Below are 20566 nucleotides of genomic sequence, written 5' to 3'. Positions count from 1 at the left end.
GCTGTCCGTGTCCAGTCCCTGCTGTCCGAACTGGGGTCATTCCCTCTTCTGCCTCCCTTCCGGGTCTGTACACCTACGCCTCCCTGGTGTTTGTCCCGGCCGTCCGTCCGTCTGGATTTGGCACAGGGACCTAAGGACTCGGTTCCGCCTGTGGCCCTCCGTCGCCGTTTTCTTGCGCTCCTTGAATCATTTCCGGGCTGTGAGCCTGTCTACACTGATGGCTCCCTGGTTGATGGTCGCACTGCCTACGCTTTCGCTCACACTGCCCATGTTGAGCAACGCTCCTTGCCGGCTGGCTGCAGTATTTTTACTGCAGAGCTGGTGGCCATCTTGCGCACTCTTGAGCATATGCGTTCCTGCTCAGGTGCGTCCGTCGTCATCTGCAGTGACTCCCTGAGCAGCCTCCAGGCCATCGACCGCTGCTATCCCTCTTCTCCTCTGGTGTCCTCTATTCGGGAGTCTGTTTCCACCATTACCCACTCTGGTCGTTCGGTGGTTTTTGTTTGGACGCCTGGTCACGTTGGCATCCCGGGGAACGAACGTGTTGACAGGCTGGCCAAAGGGGCGATAGACGCCCCAGCTTTGGAGATCGGCCTTACGGCTCGCGACCAGCAGCTGGTGTTGCGCCGTAAGGTGCTTGGGATGTGGGCTGCTGAGTGGCTTGGCATGACGGCCCCGAATAAACTGCAGGCTGTCAAGGAGACGACCGCTGTGTGGCGTTCCTCCCTGCGGGCTTCTCGCAGGGACTCGGTGGTCCTGTGTCGGCTGTGCATCGGCCATACGTACCTGACGCATGGCCATCTCTTGCGTCAGGGGGATCCCCCCCTGTGTCAGTGTGGGTCCCGGCTGACGGTCGGCCACATTTTGCTGGAGTGTCCTCGACTGCGCACACTCCGGCAATCTTTTAATCTCCCAGGCACTTTGGCTTTGGTTTTATCCGACGATGCCTCCATGGCTGATGACGTTTTAAATTTTATCCGTGGTAGTCCGTTTTATGGTTCGATTTAGGGAGGTCCTGCACCTTTCCCTTTCTGTGTCCTTTGTCCTTGTGTCTGTTGCTGTTCTTGTCTGTAATGTTTGTTGCTCCATTTGTGTTCTTTTAGCGCCTGGGGGGACGTCTCCTCCCCCTTTGGTTTTTACCTGCTCCGTAGATTTTCGGCTCGCCTGATTTTGGAATGGGGGACTGATGACCTTCGCTGTTTAGTCCCCCTTAAACATCCCAACAACCACCCACCACCATCACGTTGCACACCGGCCTGCAGGCAGTTGCCATCCGCATTACTCTCCCCACTTTTACGTTTTCCTTTTGTACCGTTTACACTCCATCGTCATCTGCCGTTACCAGGGCAGACATGATGCAACTTATTGCTCAGCTACCTGCACCATTTTTGTTAACTGCAGACTTCAATGCCCACCATCCCCTTTGGGGCTCTCCAGCATCCTGCCCGAGGGGCTCCTTGGTAGCAGACCTTTTCAACCAGCTCAATCTTGTCTGCCTGAATACTGGCGCCCCTACTTTTCTTTCGGACACATCACACACCTATTCCCATTTAGACCTCTCTATATGTACTCCCCAACTTGCACGCCGGTTTGAGTGGTATGCACTTTCTGATACATATTCGAGCGACCACTTCCCGTGCGTTATCCATCTCCTGCAGCATACCCCCTCTCCGTGCTCCTCTAGTTGGACCATCTCCAAGGCAGACTGGGGGCTCTTCTCTTCCAGGGTGACCTTTCAGGATCAAACCTTCCCAAGCTGCGATCGTCAGGTCGCACACCTCACGGATGTCATTCTCGCTGCTGCTGAATATTCCATCCCTCACCCTACTTCTTCTCCACGTCGCGTACCGGTCCCCTGGTGGTCCGCAGCATGTAGAGACGCTTTACGTGCTCGTCGACGTGCTTTACGCACCTTTAAACGTCACCCTACAGTGGCGAATTGTATCGATTATAAACGATTACGTGCTCAGTGTCGTCGTATTATTAAAGAAAGCAAGAAAGCCAGCTGGGCTGCTTTCACAAGCACCTTCAACAGTTTTACTCCTTCTGTTGTCTGGGGTAGCCTGCACCGGCTATCTGGCACTAAGGTCCACTCACCAGTTTCTGGCTTGACGGTCGCAAATGACGTCCTTTTGGCCCCTGCGGATGTCTCCAATGCCTTCGGCCGCTTTTTCGCAGAGGTTTCGAGCTCCGCTCATTACCACCCTGCCTTCCTCCCCCGCAAACAGGCAGAGGAGGCTAGGCCACCTAACTTCCGCTCCTCGAATCGTGAAAGTTATAATGCCCCATTCACCATGCGGGAACTCGAAAACGCACTTGGCTGATCACGGTCCTCCGCTCCAGGGCCAGATTCTATTCATATTCAGATGCTGAAGAACCTTTCTCCTGCGGGTAAAGGTTTTCTTCTTCGTACATACAATCGCATCTGGATTGAGGGACATGTTCCCGCATGCTGGCGCGAGTCTATTGTTGTCACGATTCCTAAGCCGGGGAAGGACAAGCACTTGCCTTCCAGTTATCGACCTATCTCGCTTACCAGTTGTGTCTGTAAAGTGATGGAGCGAATGGTTAACTCTCGATTGGTTTGGCTGCTCGAGTCTCGACGCCTACTTACGAATGTACAATGCGGATTTCGTAGGCGCTGCTCTGCTGTTGACCATCTGGTTACCTTGTCGACCTTCATTATGAATAACTTCTTGCGGAAGCGCCCGACCGCGGCTGTGTTCTTTGACTTGGAGAAGGCTTACGACACCTGTTGGAGGGCGGGCATTCTCCGCACCATGCATACATGGGGCCTTCGCGGTCGCCTCCCTCTTTTTATTCGTTCCTTTTTAATGGATCGACAGTTCAGGGTACGTGTGGGTTCTGTCCTGTCCGACACCTTTCGCCAGGAGAATGGGGTGCCACAGGGCTCAGTTTTGAGCGTCGCTCTCTTCGCCATCGCGATCAATCCAATAATGGATTGCCTCCCAGCTGATGTATCAGGCTCCCTTTTTGTGGACGATTTTACCATCTATTGCAGCACGCAGTGTACACGTGTCCTGGAGCGCTGTCTTCAGCGTTCTCTTGACCGTCTTTACTCCTGGAGTGTCGCCAATGGCTTCCGTTTTTCTGCCGAGAAGACGGTCTGTATTAACTTCTGGCGCTACAAAGAGTTTCTCCCACCGTCCTTACGACTCGGACCCGTTGCTCTCCCAATCGTGGAGACAACCAAATTTTTAGGCCTAACATTTGACAGGAAACTTAGCTGGTCTCCACATGTGTCATATTTGGCCACCCGTTGTACCCGTTCTTTAAATGTCCTCCGTGTTCTCAGTGGTCTGTCGTGGGGAGCGGATCGAACCGTCCTACTTCATCTATATTGGTCGATCGTCCGCTCCAAGCTGGATTATGGGAGCTTCGTATACTCCTCTGCACGGCCATCCATCTTACGCCGCCTCAACTCCATACAACATTGGGGTTTACGACTTGCGATCGGAGCATTTGATACTAGTCCCGTAGAGAGTCTTCATGCTGACGCTGGTGAATTGCCGCTCACCTACCGGCGTGATATACTGCTTTGTCGGTATGCCTGTCGGCTACTGTCAATGCCCGACCATCCGTCTTATCGTTCCTTTTTTGATGACTCTCTCGACCGTCAATACGGGTTGTATGTCTCTGCCCTGCTACCCCCTGGAGTTCGCCTTCATCGCCTCCTTCAACACCTTAATTTTTCACTCCCTGCAACCTTTCGAGTGGGCGAGAGCCACACGCCTTCTTGGCTCCAGGCTCAGGTTCGCGTCCACCTTGACCTCTGCTCGCTCCCGAAGGAGGTTACCCCCGGTTCAGTCTACCACTCCCGTTTCGTCGAACTTTGTTCGAAGTTCATTAATATGACCTTCATTTATACAGATGGCTCTAAGACCAATGACGGGGTCGGGTGTTCTTTTATTGTCGGGGCACAAAGTTTTAAAAACCGGCTCCATGGCCATTGTTCGGTCTCTACAGCTGAGCTCTTTGCCCTCTACCAGGCTGTTCTTTACATCTGTCGCCACCAACATTCTGCTTATGTCATCTGCTCCGATTCCCTGAGCGCCATCCAGAGCCTCAGTGATCCATACCCGGTTCACCCTTTCGTACACCGGATCCAACGCTCTCTTCAGCAGCTGGTGGACGTTGGTTCTCCGGTTAGCTTTATGTGGGTCCCTGGCCATGTCGGTATCCCTGGGAATGAAGCTGCAGATGCCGCGGCCAAGGCTGCGGTCCTCCAGCCTCGGACAGCTTCTTGTTGTGTCCCTTCGTCAGATTTTAGCAGGGTTATTTGTCGGCGCAATTTATCGCTGTGGCATGCCGATTGGGCTGCCCTTACAGCCAACAAGCTTCGGGCCTTAAAACCTCTTCCCGTGGCTTGGACGTCCTCCTCACGCCCTTCTCGGCGGGAGGAGGTAGTTTTGGCCCGGTTAAGAATTGGACACTGCCGGTTCAGCCATCGCCATCTGCTGACGGCTGCGCCGGCGCCGTTCTGCCCATGTGGACAATTGCTGATGGTCCGCCACATTTTAATGTCCTGCCCGGATTTTACCGCGCTGCGTCTCGATCTTAACCTGCCATGTATTTTAGATGCCGTTTTAGCGGATGACCCACGAGCAGCTGCTCGTGTTCTTCGTTTTATCAATTTGACAAACCTCACTAAGGACATTTGATGATGCTGTTTTTTAATCCTATGCCTGTCAGTCTGTCTTTTATCGTGTTTTCCCTTTTAGTTGTTGTTTTAAACTTGTGCCTCGCGGTGCATTCTTAACGTCGTCAGGGCACTAATGACCATTGAAGTTGTGCGCCCTAAAACCACAAAAAAAAAGAACCTCTGTCTGTTGTGGGCCTAGGCTTCAAACTACAGGTTTGTGTTCATCAGAATTTTCTTTAGTCTTTTTTGCCTATCGTGTTTTACAAAGAAAGTGGAAGACGTGGTTGGTGCACTGAGGAATAAGTCATGTAGATTCTTACAAGGAGCAACAGTGAGGATGAACTATATGATTTTGACGAAAGTTTCAGCTCTTCCACAGAATTGGAAAGCTGTAGTGATAAACCTTCCACGTCAACAAGTGTTTCAATGCAGTCTGGTGTTTCAACAAGACATGTTAGTATTTCTGAATCTGAAGACTCAGAAAGTGATGGTGAAATACCTATGAAGAAATCATGTCTTAATGATGAATTTGACTTCAATGAAAATGATGTCATGGGACAGTTTTTTGTTACTTATGAGAATGTTAAATTTCAGTGACAACTCTGCCAGTACTGGAGGAGATTAATTATTTAAAATGAGGAACACTGATGACAGAGTTTGTACAGCTTTCCATTGTGCAATTAATCCACATAAGAAACTCTGCAATGATGAAAGTTTGTTATTATTTAAAGGATGCTTATCTTTCACACAATTCATTCCATTGAAACAAGAGTATATTCAGACGAAAAACATTTGTGTTATGTGATTGTAAGACTGTCTGTCTTAGATTTCATTTTTCTACAGGGACATCAACAGAAACTAAGTTCCACAATTTGAGGAAAAGTAGTGATGTAGTGGCTACACTAATAAAACTGTTTTTAGAACGTGGTCAATACCCACTACCTCGATAATTGGTACTTAAGCGCAGAAATTTTCCTGGCTTCACACTCATGGGACAAACGCATGTGGCGCTATCCAGAAGAACAGATGCAACATGCTGAAAGTTCTGTAGAAACTGAAATGGAAAGGCATTAAAATTATTTGCACTAACAAATAAAGTGGTGTGACAAAAGGGAAGTGTGGACATTGATCACATGTAACACCACAGAAATTGTTGACAAGGGAAAGACTGACAGGAATATTAGAGAGAAAATTAAGAAACCACAAATCATTGTAGAATATAACTTGAATTTGGTATCAGTTGACTATTCTGATAGGCTGCTTAGCTCTGACGGATGTATACGAAAAACAATGAACTGGTATAAGGAGTTCGTTTTGCACATTCTTGATCTGTGTGTTTTAAATGCCCATGTCCTTCACAGGTCACTAACAGGTAGTACGCTACTGATAGTTCATCTTTCGCTGGTAAGGGAACTTCCAGAAATGTATGCATCAGAGTGCAGAAAAGCTGGCAGGGGAAGGTATTCTGATGATAATCCTCAAAGGTTTTTGGGAAGGCATTTTCCAAACAGTATAACAAGTGAGCATTCTTAGTAAAATAGGCTAATGTCTAGATGCATTGTTTGCTGGAAACAGAAAGTGCATAAAAAAAGCAAGTACGAATGTAAAACTTGCAAGGTGTGTATCATTCCCAGTTTTGAAAATTACCACACAGAAACAAATTGCCAATTGCAGCACAGAACGAATACGACAATGCTATCAGATAAAAACTTAGAAAATGAAAAAAATATAAAAAAGCAAAAGACAACATAAAGATATATTTTTAACTTCGCCAGTGCTGGTCCAAAGCCCAGATCAAAAAGAAGGATGGAAAATATATTCACGAAGTATAAAAGAAACTGCTAAATTTACTGTTTACGATTCTGAACCTGCTATATAAGTGAATTTTATGTGCCAACGAAAAGACAGAGGTTTCACAGCTTTAAAATGTTGGAAAATCTATTGAGTACTTACGTGCAACAATTAAAAGTGGAGCACAAAAAAAAATTGTTAGGCACACAGTCATATCCGGCGATTCCAAGTTACACTACCACTGATTACCATCTGCAAAGGACAGCTGCATGTGTGCCTGGATAGAACACTTCACACAGTGTACCTATTACAGGTAAAGAATCTGATGGCAGATGACAAAGCACTCAGATTTTTGTATTCTCAGACACAAATAGTAGACCATGTGAAATTTCCACACACATCACAAAACAAACTTACCAAAGTGAAGTATAAATGTTCTTACCACTGCTTACGGTACATTCCAATGTGTATGTGATTTTCTGCTATTAACAACATAATATGGCATTTTGAACAACGAAAACAGCGTACGGTTATCTGTAATATATGGCTTATTTTTATTCAGTCTTGAGTTAGTACGGTTAGGAACCAATAGAGAAATGCAGATCCTAGTGTTGGGTGAAAACACGATGATCCATGGATCCACCTACTGTGCCGAGAGACCACTCCAGTCGCAGAAACTGAAAGCAACCCTGTTGCTTCCGGACAGTATAGCTAACGGTTGCAACAGCTAGTGCTGGATGGCAGTGAGGGAATTTGATATTCATGTGCAGGATTACTTTGAAAGTGAGAGGTATAATGAAGGACCTATTCTCCCTGTGTCAAATGTAGTGCAACGAACAGCTGATGAGCTTGTTATTGGAACTGCTATAGTGAAACGTGTGACTCAGAGAAAATGCATAGGCCTTGATAGTGGTGAGAAAGACTTCATGCTTAGCAAGCCAGGTAAATGCAGGAAGGGTATGAAGCGAGTGAAAGCCATTGACAATTTTAATCAGTGTGCTATTTGGGCCCATATTTACAATTATTGCTGTAAAGATGAATTACCAACTAGGAAAAAACTTTTTGTTTCACTTCATGAAGCAGGTCTGTTTTCCGGGGGTATGACGTCACCTTCTTAGGTTCTGAATTCCTTAGACTTCAGGTATAAAACATTCAACCATCATAAATTTGCACTGCAGTTTCCTCAGAAAAAATGTGCACTATTGACTTTGACAAAGTCATATTTATAGATCGACTTGAATATTACAAAGTTGTATCATTTATTAAAATCTTACCCTAAAAGAACTTGACAAATACTCGTGTTTCACACATTTGGACTGATGACACAAGTTCTTCAGTTCTACGAAAAACAACTGGGAATGGTGGCAGATTAATTGTTTGCCATGCTGGAACAAGTTCAGCAGTCATAAATAATGCTTTGTGGGCTTTTGCTTCAAAGTAGTCAGGAGATTTCCATGAAGAAATGAATGCTGTGATCTACATCTCACGGTTTCAGGATAAACTTCTTTGGAACATTCCTCCAGAGTCTATTATAATGATAGATAAAGCACCTTATTTTTCTGTCAAACAGAAAAGGTGATTTGTTAAGTTGGTTGCAGTGACATAATGTTAATTGCACTGATGAACCAAAAAAGGCAGAGCTGCTTCAGCTTGTTAAGCCCGTAACTGCCATGTGGAGTGGTCCCGCTGTTAGGGGCACCATGTCGTGGATTGTGCGGCCCCTCCTGCTGGAGGTTCGAGTCTTCACTTGTGCATCGGTGTGTGTGTGTGTGTGTGTGTGTGTGTGTGTGTGTGTGTGTGTGTGTGTGTGTGTGTGTGTTGTCCTTAGCATAAGTTAGTTTAAGTTGTGTGTAAGCCTAGGAGCCAATGACATCAGCAGTTTGCTCCATTAGGAATTCAACAAGCCACAAACTCTTGTATACACGATTGATGATGAAATCAGCTAGAACTGCTGGTCACAAGGTTATTTGTTTGCCACCATACCATTGCATGTACAATGCGATTGAGTGTCTTTGGGCTCAAGCAAAAGGAAATGTAGCAAGAAATAATAAGCAAGCACCTTTCTCACAAAGCAAGGAGTTAAAATTGCTTCATCGAGCTTTGAGCTGCACAGGGGAGCTGTGCGGCCTGAGACTCCTTGCCATGGTTTGCAAGGTGTTTTGTCCTTAGTGTAAGTTAGTTTAAGTTAGATTAAGTTAGATTAAATAGTGTATAACCCTAGGGACCAATGACCTAAGAAGATTGGTAACATAGGTACTTACCACCAATTTCGAAACTTTCATCAGGCTTTGACTGAAGTTCAGTAGATATGTGGTGATTCTACATACGAAAAAAAATATTGAAGGTGCTTGCGAGAGAGGGTGAATTATGGAGACCCACATGGAAAACATTGTTAATCTTGGTGAAGCAGATGGTGGTAAGAGTGCCAGCAGCAGCTCTGAGGACAAGATTTCAGATGATCATGAAATTCCCAGTGCCTGGGAATATTGGCTGTCTCATTTATTGGATTAATGCAGTGCATGGTGAGTACACAATTCAGTTGTTCTTCCTTAACATTCACATGCAGAAACATGAACTGCCTTCTTATGTCAATTAAGAATTTCAGGAAACTTATTTCGGCATATAACATGAGTATTTGTTAAGTTCTTTTAGGGTAAGATTTTAATAAATGATACAACTTTGTAACAGTCTTTGACACTTAACTACCACAGTTTGAAATTGATTCCATGGTGTAATATGTGTTACAAGTGTGATCAGTGATAATTTTAGCAAAAGGTTATTAATATGTTTCCCTAACTATTTTCTCTCTGCTATTGCTTTATTTAAGACACACATAAACATGTATGTTGTTGAACTTGTTTATAAGGTTTATTAAACCTATCAAAATGCAGCAGTTTTAACAACTTAAGTTGAACTGATGAATGGAACTGTGCAATTGCACAAGTATCATTAATTAACATTGAAACTATTAAGAATAAATAATATCCCTCGAATCTTGAATTCTATCAAGGTAGCAACTCACTATATAGATAAATATCCTGCAGTAATAACACTTCTTGCACATGATATATATAAAAGAGACAAAATAATTTGAAAACTGTCAATAATATTTCCCACCTGCACTGCCTTATGTGTCTCATGGAATCAAATTCCATGGCGTTAAAATAAAACCAAGTAAATTATTGAGTATCAACTTGGTGACTGCTGTTTTGTTCAGGTGGACAAGCCTGAGTACCTGGCACAGGCGCTGACTCCATGGGCCCGAGGGGGCCTGAGCCCCCTCAAGAATCATTTGGGCGAGGAGGAACGGGAGCAGGGAGCTCTCCCAATAATTTTAGAAAATTATTAGTTACATTATGCTCTTTAAAATCCCAAAATTATGTTGGAATTTATTATTTTCCTTGTTTGCAATAGTTCCCTTTTAAGATACATTCAGTAATGAGTTAAAACAAGTAATTATTATGGTAGTAAGCAGGTTAACTGAAAATGAGGGGTGTGAATCATGATAGTGTTACGGTGCTGCAGCCACACTTAGTATTTGACCCAGTGTGTGAAATTTTGGGGAAAGGCCGGTGCTGGTAGGCCAGCACTGAGGCTGTGGTGGCATCAAAAGGACTGGAGCATAAGTGCCTGGAACTCTCCGCCTTGCATCACCTTGACGCTTTGAGACATTATGACACTGCGGTGATTTATAAGCCCACCTTGCTGTCACAGTCATTCAGTGTGGGTAGTTTGATTCAGTGCATGGTGCAGACATGTTTAGTATTCTGACTTTAGTGTCTAGTGGTCTATTTTGTATGACTATATTTTATTCATTTACTTTAGTCTCTTAGTGTATTGTGAATTAAATTTGCAATGGATAAATGTGATACCAAAAAGGCACGCTTGGAAGTTGTTGATACTGCAAGTCAACCTCCAACAATTATTGTGTCATCAATTGCTTCATTGTCTTCGGGTAAGAACTATTCACGCCTGCAACCTGGACAATCTGGTAAGGGAAGGTCATTTCAGAAGTCTTAGTTGATCAATTATACATGGCTAGAATATGAAGTATCTACCAAAAAAGTCTTTTGCAAAACCTTCAAATAGGCAGATGCTAAAAATTTATTACAATTTTCTTAAAAAAAGAATGCATTTACTTCAATAGGATTTTCTAGCTGGAAAAAGGCTTTGGAAAAATCCCATCTTCATGAAAATATATTTTATGGACAAATAAGGTGTTCTGAAACTGGTTAGTGATAGAATTTAAAGTATGACCTCCCAATTCAGTGAACAGTTAGACAATAATATGAAGAAAGCTCTTGAGACAAATTTTTAGTACTGTGCAATTCCTATACCAATAAGGACTAGCAATTAGATCGCACGAAGACATCATCTCAAATGTTTTCAGTTGTTGGAACTCCGGAAGAATGATGTACCTGAGTTTAAAGATTGCTTAGGGTGTTCGGGGTATAAATGGATGTTCCATGATACTCAAAAAGAGATTATTGATCTACTAGGAAAGTATGTGTTGAGAAAGTTTATTGGCTTCAATCAAGAAGACTGAACATTTTTATGTTATGGTTAATGAAACAAGTGATTCTTCAGTTCATGAACAAGTGTCATTTTGTGTTCATACTGTCAATGATTCCTTAATCATCAATGAAGTCTATTGGCTTGTATGAGACTCTCTTTAGTGCACTCTGTTTAGTATTTTAAAAGATGTTTTTGCTCATCTTGATTTGTCAGTGGATAACTTCAGAGGACAGTACTATGATGGTGCCTCGAATATGAGAGGTAAGTTCAAAGGACTAAAAAAGTTATTTTTGGATATACAACCAAAAGCACGGTATATGCACTGCACTGCTCACAGGTTAGACCTGGCAGTTGTAGACAGTCTCCACCATCTTTCATCTATGAGGAATATTATGGCTTTAGCCAAGGACGTAATAAATACCATGGGGAATCCAACAAAATGATGTTACTTTTCAGAAGCATATGATGTGAGAGCGCCATCAACCAAGCTGGTCTATGACCCCTTTGGCCAACTCAATGTACTATGTGAGCTTCTAGTGTCTTGAATACTGAAAAGCTTTGAAGAACTTTTAGAGTTTTTTTGAAACATTTTCTGCAGAGGACAAAACAGAGGCAGGTTGCAAATGTGCAGTCTACCTTGAGTCAATGTTACAATTAAAGACTTACTTCTTTTTACGTCTTTATTGCAATGCAATGAACCCAGTAGAGGATGTCAATGAAAAAATTCAATGCCTTCATCTAAGTGTTGCTGATCTGGAAAAAATATGAGGGCTTGATTTGTATACTGAATGGAAGGTGTGATAGTTCTGAACACTTTTGGGAATTGTGTTTAAAAGAAAAACCTTCACAAGTTGATGATCCTTCGCTTCCTAGGAATCAAAGTATACCCAAGAAGTATGAAAACAACAAAGCCAGCACACCACACACTTTCAAAACCCAAAAGGAATATTGCAAAGCTGTTACAATGAAGTATGTGAAATGGTGCAATCTTGCATTACAGAGCGGTTTGCTTCAACTGGACTCACACAGGTCATTGCAGATGGGTTGGAAAAGTGTGCTTGCTTTTAGTAAACAGAGGTGAAACAAATTTGGAAAAATCAACTGAGTTTTTCAAAAATGACCTAGACATTCAGAGGCAGCACTTACTCTTGAATATGTTATTTGATATCACTAATAAAAAACAACTGGTCTTAAAAAATGTGCTTGATGTAAGAAAGTACATTACACAAGAGCCTGCAGTTGTAGAAATGTTATGTGAAGTAGTGAAGTGAATTAAGATTCTCCAAGTAGTTCCAATCACAACAGCAAAATCAGAATGGTCATTTAACACTCTTAAATGTCTGAAGTCATATCTCTAATCAACAAAGGGACAGAAGCGATTGGACAATTTTGCTATTCTTCATGCCCACCAAGATGTTATGGATGAATTGGGTATTTCACCAGTCACCAACAACTTTGTATTCAGTAATCCAGTCATATGGTTGACATTTACACCTTTATAAAGACACTCTAGCCCTAATAATTGCATTTAGAGCAATATTAAAAATCTTTATAAAATAGAGAATTAAATACATACACAATGCTAAATTTTTAGTTTCTAAATATTAGTACTAGTTTAGTACTGTATTACTATATAACTACAATACTGTATTGATTATTTTCAAATACCTAAATATTTTTAGGGTGTAACACTCAATTAAAACCCACTTTTTACATACTTTTTGACTGAAAGTATTAGGCATACTTTATTAAAGCATTAACTTTGAAATATTGTTTTTATGTAATGAACCCTGAACCTTATTCAAAGTAAGCTTACATTAGCTATTTCACTTATTAATAAAAGTGCTATTACTGTGTGACAGCAATATTTTATGTTTTATTCTTTTAATGATAGTTTAGGATTCATTTAATATAATTTCAGTCTTTTCAGAGCTGTATATTCACTGCTCTGTAATAGTCTGTTAGCATGATTATCACTGTAAATTAAATTAGCTTTTTATGGAAATACCGCTGGCACTCATTGCCAATTAGCACAAGCACCATGGATCATTGTATTTTGGCTCAACTTTAAAAACGGGTATGCAAGAAAGAACTATTGAGGTAAATCTAATTAATCAAATCGCTTTCACCATAAGCTAAATACAAGATTAAATCCTTAGTGATGGAAAATAGTTTTAACAATTCAGTTTGATTCTGCAGTAATACATCTGCAGAGAAACTATGTAGAGACAGCATTTGTTTTGTATCAGCTGTGAGAGGGCACAGTGCTTTGCCTGCAGTCATAGTTACTCCAGAAATATTCAGCACCGAGCAGGTGCAGGCACTGAGAGTGGCTAGTGGGTGAGAAGCTTTCTGTAGCTCCTTTCATAAATTTTTCACTTTTTTTTAAACCTGCAGGGAGCTCACAGCTCTTTAGCGGGTTCGTGCTTGGCTTCCACAGGGCCCCAGCCTTTGCAGCATATTTTCCCTTCTGTGCTGCATATCTATCCCCTTGCTCTTATTTTTACCCTCCCTTGGGGAACGTGTTTGGGGTATATTTTGGAATATGTTCCACATTTTCGGTGGCTCACATTGGATTAGTCTCACCACTGTGTTTTCATTCCTCTTTCTTTCTTCATTCACCTTCTCCTGTCCTCCTTCCACTTCAGCATCTGAGGTTCCTCTTTTTCTTCTTCCTCCCTGTGTACTCCTGTAGGCTGGCCCATGCATCTGACGCATAGCAGATAACAGGGTAACATGTATTTCCCAGACTTGGGTCTACAGGTTGGGTTCACACACACCCCTCCAGTGTGTAGGCAAGGCCCAGGGAGGGGTGATTGCCTGAGCAGCTACCTTCCCAAATTGCCGACTGGTCCCTCCATCAGGTGTTCAGTAGGTGTGACCTGAAGCATAAACAGTCACCTAAGGCAGGTGTGCTGCCTTGAGAAGGGGGCCCCCAGTTAGAAGCAGTACATCATCAGAGATGCTGGCAATCATGGAGGATTTTATTACAATAAGACAATCATCTTCCCAATCATCTACAAAGCCTAAGTGGAATGATCTAACGATTCAAAGACCATCACAGTTGCACCACAGTTCCTCATGGTTTCACTTACTGTAGACGGTGAGTCCTTTGCAATGGTAAATCCATTTATTATTTAGAAAGGTGTTAATGCAAATGCTTGCTCTGTGAAGTCCTGCTCTCTTTTATGGAGTGGCACTTTCCTCTTGGAGACTATTTCTGATTCTCAAGCACAAAAACTGCTTGCCACTTCACTTCTCCTCAGCCATCCTGTTAGTTTCAAGCTGCTCTGAATTCTGAATTCTGAATTCTTTCCATGGTGTTATTTACACTAGGCTGCTTGACAGTGTGACGGAGGCTGAAATCCAAACATACCTGCCTGATCAAGGTGTCACTGCCATCCAATGGATGATGAAAAGGATAGATGCCTCCATAGTGCTCCCCTGCCCCCCCCCCCCCCCCCCCCCACACACACACACAAACATACACTTTTTCTCACCTTTATCACAGTCCAGCCATACATTCCGAACTCTATACGCTGCTACCAGTGTCATAGTTTCAACCACACTAGCAGTTCTTTTTGGCATCCGGCCAAATGTTCAACTTGTCATACTAATGTGCACAAGGGTGATTGTCCACCTCCTTCAGCCTACTGCATTATCTGCAATGGCGTATGTGCTGCTTCCTTGCAGAATTGTCCCATCCTCCCAGAATTGTCCCATGTACCTCAATAAGGAGGCGATTCAGGAGGTCCGGGTGAAGGAAAAGTGTCTTACGTGGTTGCTTGCAAGTTGTTGGCAAGTCAGAAACCCTGCATGCTACCATATGGCACCTACAGTACTGTTCTAGCTACAGCTCACTCCACGGAAGAAGTGGCCAAGCAGACATGCAAATTCAAATTTAGCACCATGGTTGTGAAATCGCCCAGTGGTATGGTAGGGTATCCATCTAATCCTTCAAATGTGCAATGCACCATCAAATGTTCGCCTCATGGGACAAATACCGCAGCTATACAACCGGCAGCATGGAAAGGACAGAAGGAGTACTCTTGATGTGTTCCTATGTTGCTCCAGCTACCCAACATCCACGTCTTTGTCCGGTAACCAGAAAGATTCAAAGAAGTTAAACAAAGGCAAGCAGTCTTTCCATCACTGACTCGAAGATCGTCTTTGACGGTGTTGCCACATGATATCCTCATCAGTCCGATATCTGTGTCACCGGTGCACAACACCAGCCATTTTGTTGCACTGTACTCTACAGGCCAAGAGCAGAAAAATGCCGATGCTCCTGCAGACCTAATGGATTGGGATCCTCCTGCCTTTATGCCCTGAAGCAAAGTGTCTCTGAAGGCTGGCACTTGGCAACTGCTGAGGTGATACGCCTTCATATTTTTCTCATCATGAGTATCCTCCAAGGCGTTTCTTCACAGACTGTTTTGACCTTCCCCCCCCCCCCCCCCCCCCCCCACCCCCCAAGGTCGGCATTCCATCTCATGGGGGAGCCATGCTGCTCATACAGGATGACATTCATAGTCAACCTATCTCCCTGACTTTCTGCCTACAAGCTGCTGCAATTCGCCTTTTCCATCCTTACTTCAAGTTCTCCCTTTGTACAGTTCACATCCCTCCACCATTTGATATCAACAGGGCAGACTTCCTCTAGCTTATTAGGCAGCTACCTCTCTCCTTTCTGCTGCTCAGTGACTTTAATGCGCACCGTCTCTTTTGGGTTCTGCCAGAACTTGTCTGAGAGATGGCTGACCTTCTCAATCACCTTAATCTCTTCTGACTTAATACAGGAGCACCCATCTTTCTTTCAAAATCCACACACTCCTATTTCCATTTCAATATACTCTTCTGTGCTGCCCAGCTTGCCCATCTTCTCGAGTGATCCATTCTCTCTTACGCATACTTGAGTGACCATTTCCCATGTGCTACATGTTTACTGACTCCTCCCCATCTATGTGAACACCCAAATGATAGCTTACTAAGATTGACTGGAGGCTCTACTCCTTCCTGGCGACCTTCGACAAACATCATTTCCCCTATTTATGATGACCAGGTGCAATATCTTAAAGATGTTATCCCAACCTGCAGAATGTTACATACATCGCACTTTCTCTTTACCGCGCCATGTCCCAATCCCTTGATGAACTGAGTCATGCTCAGATGCAATTTGCGCACGGGGACATGCTCTCCACATTTTTAACCATCATCCTATGATTGACCATGCATCTTTTTATAATATATGCAGTTTACTGTGTCCTTGCATTCCTCAGGATAGCAAAGAAGCTAGCTGGATTCATTCACTAAGTCTTTTAATAGTTCCACTCCATCTTCTGTAATGTGGGACAACCTCCAATGGCTCTCTGGGATCAACATCTATTCACCAATTCCTGGTCTGACAGTAGCAGACGATGTTATCATGGATCCTACTGCTGTCTCCAACACCTTGGGCTGCCATTTTGTGGAGATTTTGAGCTCCTCTCAATATCAGCCTGCATTCCTCCATCAGAAACGATTTGGAGGTGGCTCAAGCAATACCCTTCTCTTCTCAGCATCGTGAGTGATACAATGCTGCCTATGCGGGAGCTAGATCATGCTCTCAGTTCAAAACATGTAATGCTGAATTTTTACTTTTTGCATTTTAAAAATCTACATAGTTTCCACTTTCAATTCATACATAGTTTATTCAGTTCAGAAGACTAAAATGATTTTTAAAATATTTTTGAATTTTCTTTTGCATGGGCATGACCCACTGTGATGCTGTTAAACTGCTGTCAAATCTTGTACTAATGAATGTAAATGCATATGTGAGAGGAAATGTGTTCTGGCCAACCTGTAATAGTTCAGTGTATATCACTCGCTTGATCATCATGTTTTTTTATGTTTATTTACTCTTTTGTAACCCTGAAAATATTCATAGTGAATTCTGTTCATTGAAGTCTCTATTTTATTGAAGGATAATCATGGGTGAACCTAAAGTGGCTAGAAATCCTCTGAAGGCTTTTAAGAAAAGAAGAAATGTAGGAAAGCCAATGGTAGATGTGATTACCATAAACAATAAATATGATAACAAAGTGTGTGAACCTAACTATCTTGCTTCAACTGCCCATTGCAGTGAAAGTGGAAAAGTAAGTACTTGGAAGAGGAAGCTAGGTTCAGTTAGTGAAAATCAGATGTGACTGAAAGATTTGATATGTCAGTTCTCAACTTAATTTTTACAAACTGTGTAAGATGTACTCAGTGTAGTGAAGTTGGTCTGGAACACATTGTAAAAAAATCATGTAGGACTTGCCAGTGAAATGGAATTGAAGTGTGGTAAGTGATCATACATGACAACTTTCTGGAACAGTGTTTCAATAGCTCAAAATGACGAAAATGGTAGCAAAATCTATGAATACAACATTAATGTGTCTATGCCTTGCATACAATCCATAGGGTGCTACAGTCAGTGCAGTTTCCTGAGGCACAATGAGTCTTCCAAATAGCACTTTAGCAGTAATATCTAAAAATTGTAGATGTCCTCAAAAAACAAAGGTACACATGAAATAATTTTGCAGCTAACTATAGTGGCAGTAGTGGAGGAATGGAAGTGACATTTGTTGCTAGCATATTTCAATGTTTTGTTGCGTGTGGTAAAGTGTGATATGTGAATTAATTTGGTGGCAGTGATTCTAAAAGTTTCAGACATCTTCAAGGACTGAACTGGTACACCAATGATGTAGTGTGGAAATTTGTGTGTATTGGACACATACAGAAACGAATGGGATCAAGACTTTGGTGACTGAAAGCTTCATACAAAAAAACAAAACCTCAGTGATGGCAAAGGATCAGATGGGAAGGGAAGGTTAACTGACAGTGTAACTGACAAAATACAAAACTATTATGTATTTGCTATTAGGCAAAGTACACACAGTGTTGAAGTGGAGATGGCTGTTTGGGTTTTTTTCAACCAATGAAAGTCCCCATCAAAGGAGAAAACAGCTGGTGCAACTACAACCAGGGATTGCTAACTGGTGATGTGCACACCTATAAACATAGTCTGCCTGATATGGTAAAGGGGTGATATAACCTGTTTTCAGAGACTTAGCGGCACCATAACTGTGGAAAAAGTATGCTCACAGAAAAACTCAAAACCCCAATAAAAGTATAAATTAAACTGTGTTTTGGTGCCACATGGTGATCACAAACTCGTAACAGACTCAGCATCAAAAGATGAAATAATTAAAGTGTTGCAAGAGGATAGAAACGTTCTGTTAGCGAGAATCAGTGAGCTAGAACAAGAACTAATCAAATATGTAAGCAGTGAAAAGTGGTGTACCGTAAAAAGCGCGTCGAACACACACAATTTAAAATTGCAACTAAAAATGCACTCGTGTTATAATGTATCTACAACGCCAACAGTATCCAGAAAAAGTGCGTCTAAACAAGTAAGTGCAGCTTCAGATAAAGAAACTGTTCTGATGTCAGCTGGTAAAGAGCCAATGCAATGTGTAAGTGTAACTGAAGTCAGTGTTTACACGGCAATCAGCGAAAACGAAACTGTAATGAAAGATTCCAATATTGTTCCAGAAGGTAAAGCACCTGAACATATGAAACAAAGTTAAGAGTTAAGGAATGCAGTACAGAATCCAAAAGTTTTATTAGTGAGTGACAGCCAAGACAGGTACTGCAGAAACATTCTGGAGACAAAACTGCACACAAAATATGACTTTCAAAGTTTTATTGAACCAAATGCTCCTATCCGTGAAGTTTTTAATCGAATTGACAAATTAGCAGAAGACTTGAACGCAAGTGATACTCTTACATTAATGGCAGGGTCGTACGATACTGGAGACTCCTACAACAACATTGTGGAAAGCATTGATAATGTCTTATCAAGTGTTCTCCAACTCAGTAACAATACAAACATCATTTTGCATCCAGTTCCCAAAAGATTTGACAAAGAACATATAACCGAAAAAATTGACATGTTTAATCATCATTTAGTTCAAACAGTGAACTGCTCAAAATTTTGCAACAAAAATAGAATAGCCATAAACTTTGAAATGGAAAGACTGTCTCGTGATAAATTCACATGTAGCAGATTCCACTTGAACAGACAGGGGAAGGAGCAAGTATGCAATAGACTGTCTATGTTAATTAAAATTAACAATTGTACAAACCAGATGCATGTATCCCTGAATCAACCAGTCTACCCGAAGAAATCAATGTTTCACCAAAATAAATACAATGTGAAAACCAGTGCAATAGAAGTGCCTAAAATGAAACAAATGCTACATGACAAGTGAATTACCATTAGAAGCACCACAGTACATGAAAGGCAGGGCCCAGAATCCAGGGAACTAGCTAGCAAGAAGACACCACCCACACCTCAAATCAAGGAGGATTTTTTACAGCTAATAATAGTAGATGTAAAAAAGAGATAAGTGGTCTAGCAAGACACAATATAGTCCCTGCTTCATACTTTAAATTGTTCCATCAGAATGTTCAGTCTCTTTCCAATAAAATGAATGAAATACATATCTTGTCAAATGATATGAGTGATATTTCTGTTTTATGCTTTACTGAGCACTGGCTAAATAAAGACATGATAGAACTAGCACACCTACCTCAGTTTAAATTAGCTGCCACATTTTGTAGAGAAGTACGCAGGCACGGTGGTAGCTGCATATATGTTCGAGAAGATATAGACTTCACTAACGCAACCAAATTTGACAACTTATCTAAAGAAAGAGACATAGAACTCTCTGTAGTAGAACTGCCAACTAGCAATTCTGTAATCATCTGTGTATATAGGTCACCAGATGGTGATAAAAAAGTTTTTTATAATAATATGGAAGAGCTGTTAGAGGACTTCAACACCGTTAAAAAATATTATCATTTTTGGAGATTTCAATGTTGTAAATTTAAAGAAGAAATCAAAGACGTACTGAAGTCCTTTAACCTAAAACCAACTATAACCAACCCAACTCGTATTACCACTACTTCTGCAACAACCATAGATCAGGTGTTTGTAAATACAGATAAATATTTCTGCAACACACAGACTGCAAACACTGGTTTTAGTGATCACAATGCCCAAATACTAACAATCTCTATTCCAGGAAACATGAAAGCCCAGAAAACTAGAGCTATTGTGAGGAAGTTTAATAATGAAAACATAGATTACTTTTGTTCTCACTTGAGAAGAGAAATAAGGACTGATGTTTACAGTTCAAACAACACAAATGACAAATTTGATAAATTTATGGCCACATACAAATATTTTTTTGAAATAGCCTTTCCTAAACAAACGTCACTTATAAATTCTGTGTACAAACCAAATAAAGGGTTCACAACAGGAATAAAAATATCATGCCAGAATAAAAGGAACTTATATCAATACTCAAACCAAACCACAAATCCTGTATTTATCAATTACTTTGAACAATATAAACAAATACTTAGACAAGTTATGACAAAAACAAAGAAAATTGAAAATGACAAACAAATAAAAAATTCCAGGAATAAGACTAAAGACACCTGGAGTATCATAAAAAGAGAAACAGGTACTACATCATTAGCACCCAAAAATATAGAATGTCATGAAAA

Source organism: Schistocerca cancellata, chromosome 3, assembly GCF_023864275.1.
Source record: "Schistocerca cancellata isolate TAMUIC-IGC-003103 chromosome 3, iqSchCanc2.1, whole genome shotgun sequence".
NCBI lineage: Eukaryota > Metazoa > Arthropoda > Insecta > Orthoptera > Acrididae > Schistocerca > Schistocerca cancellata.
Note: the sequence above shows the minus strand (reverse complement) of the source record.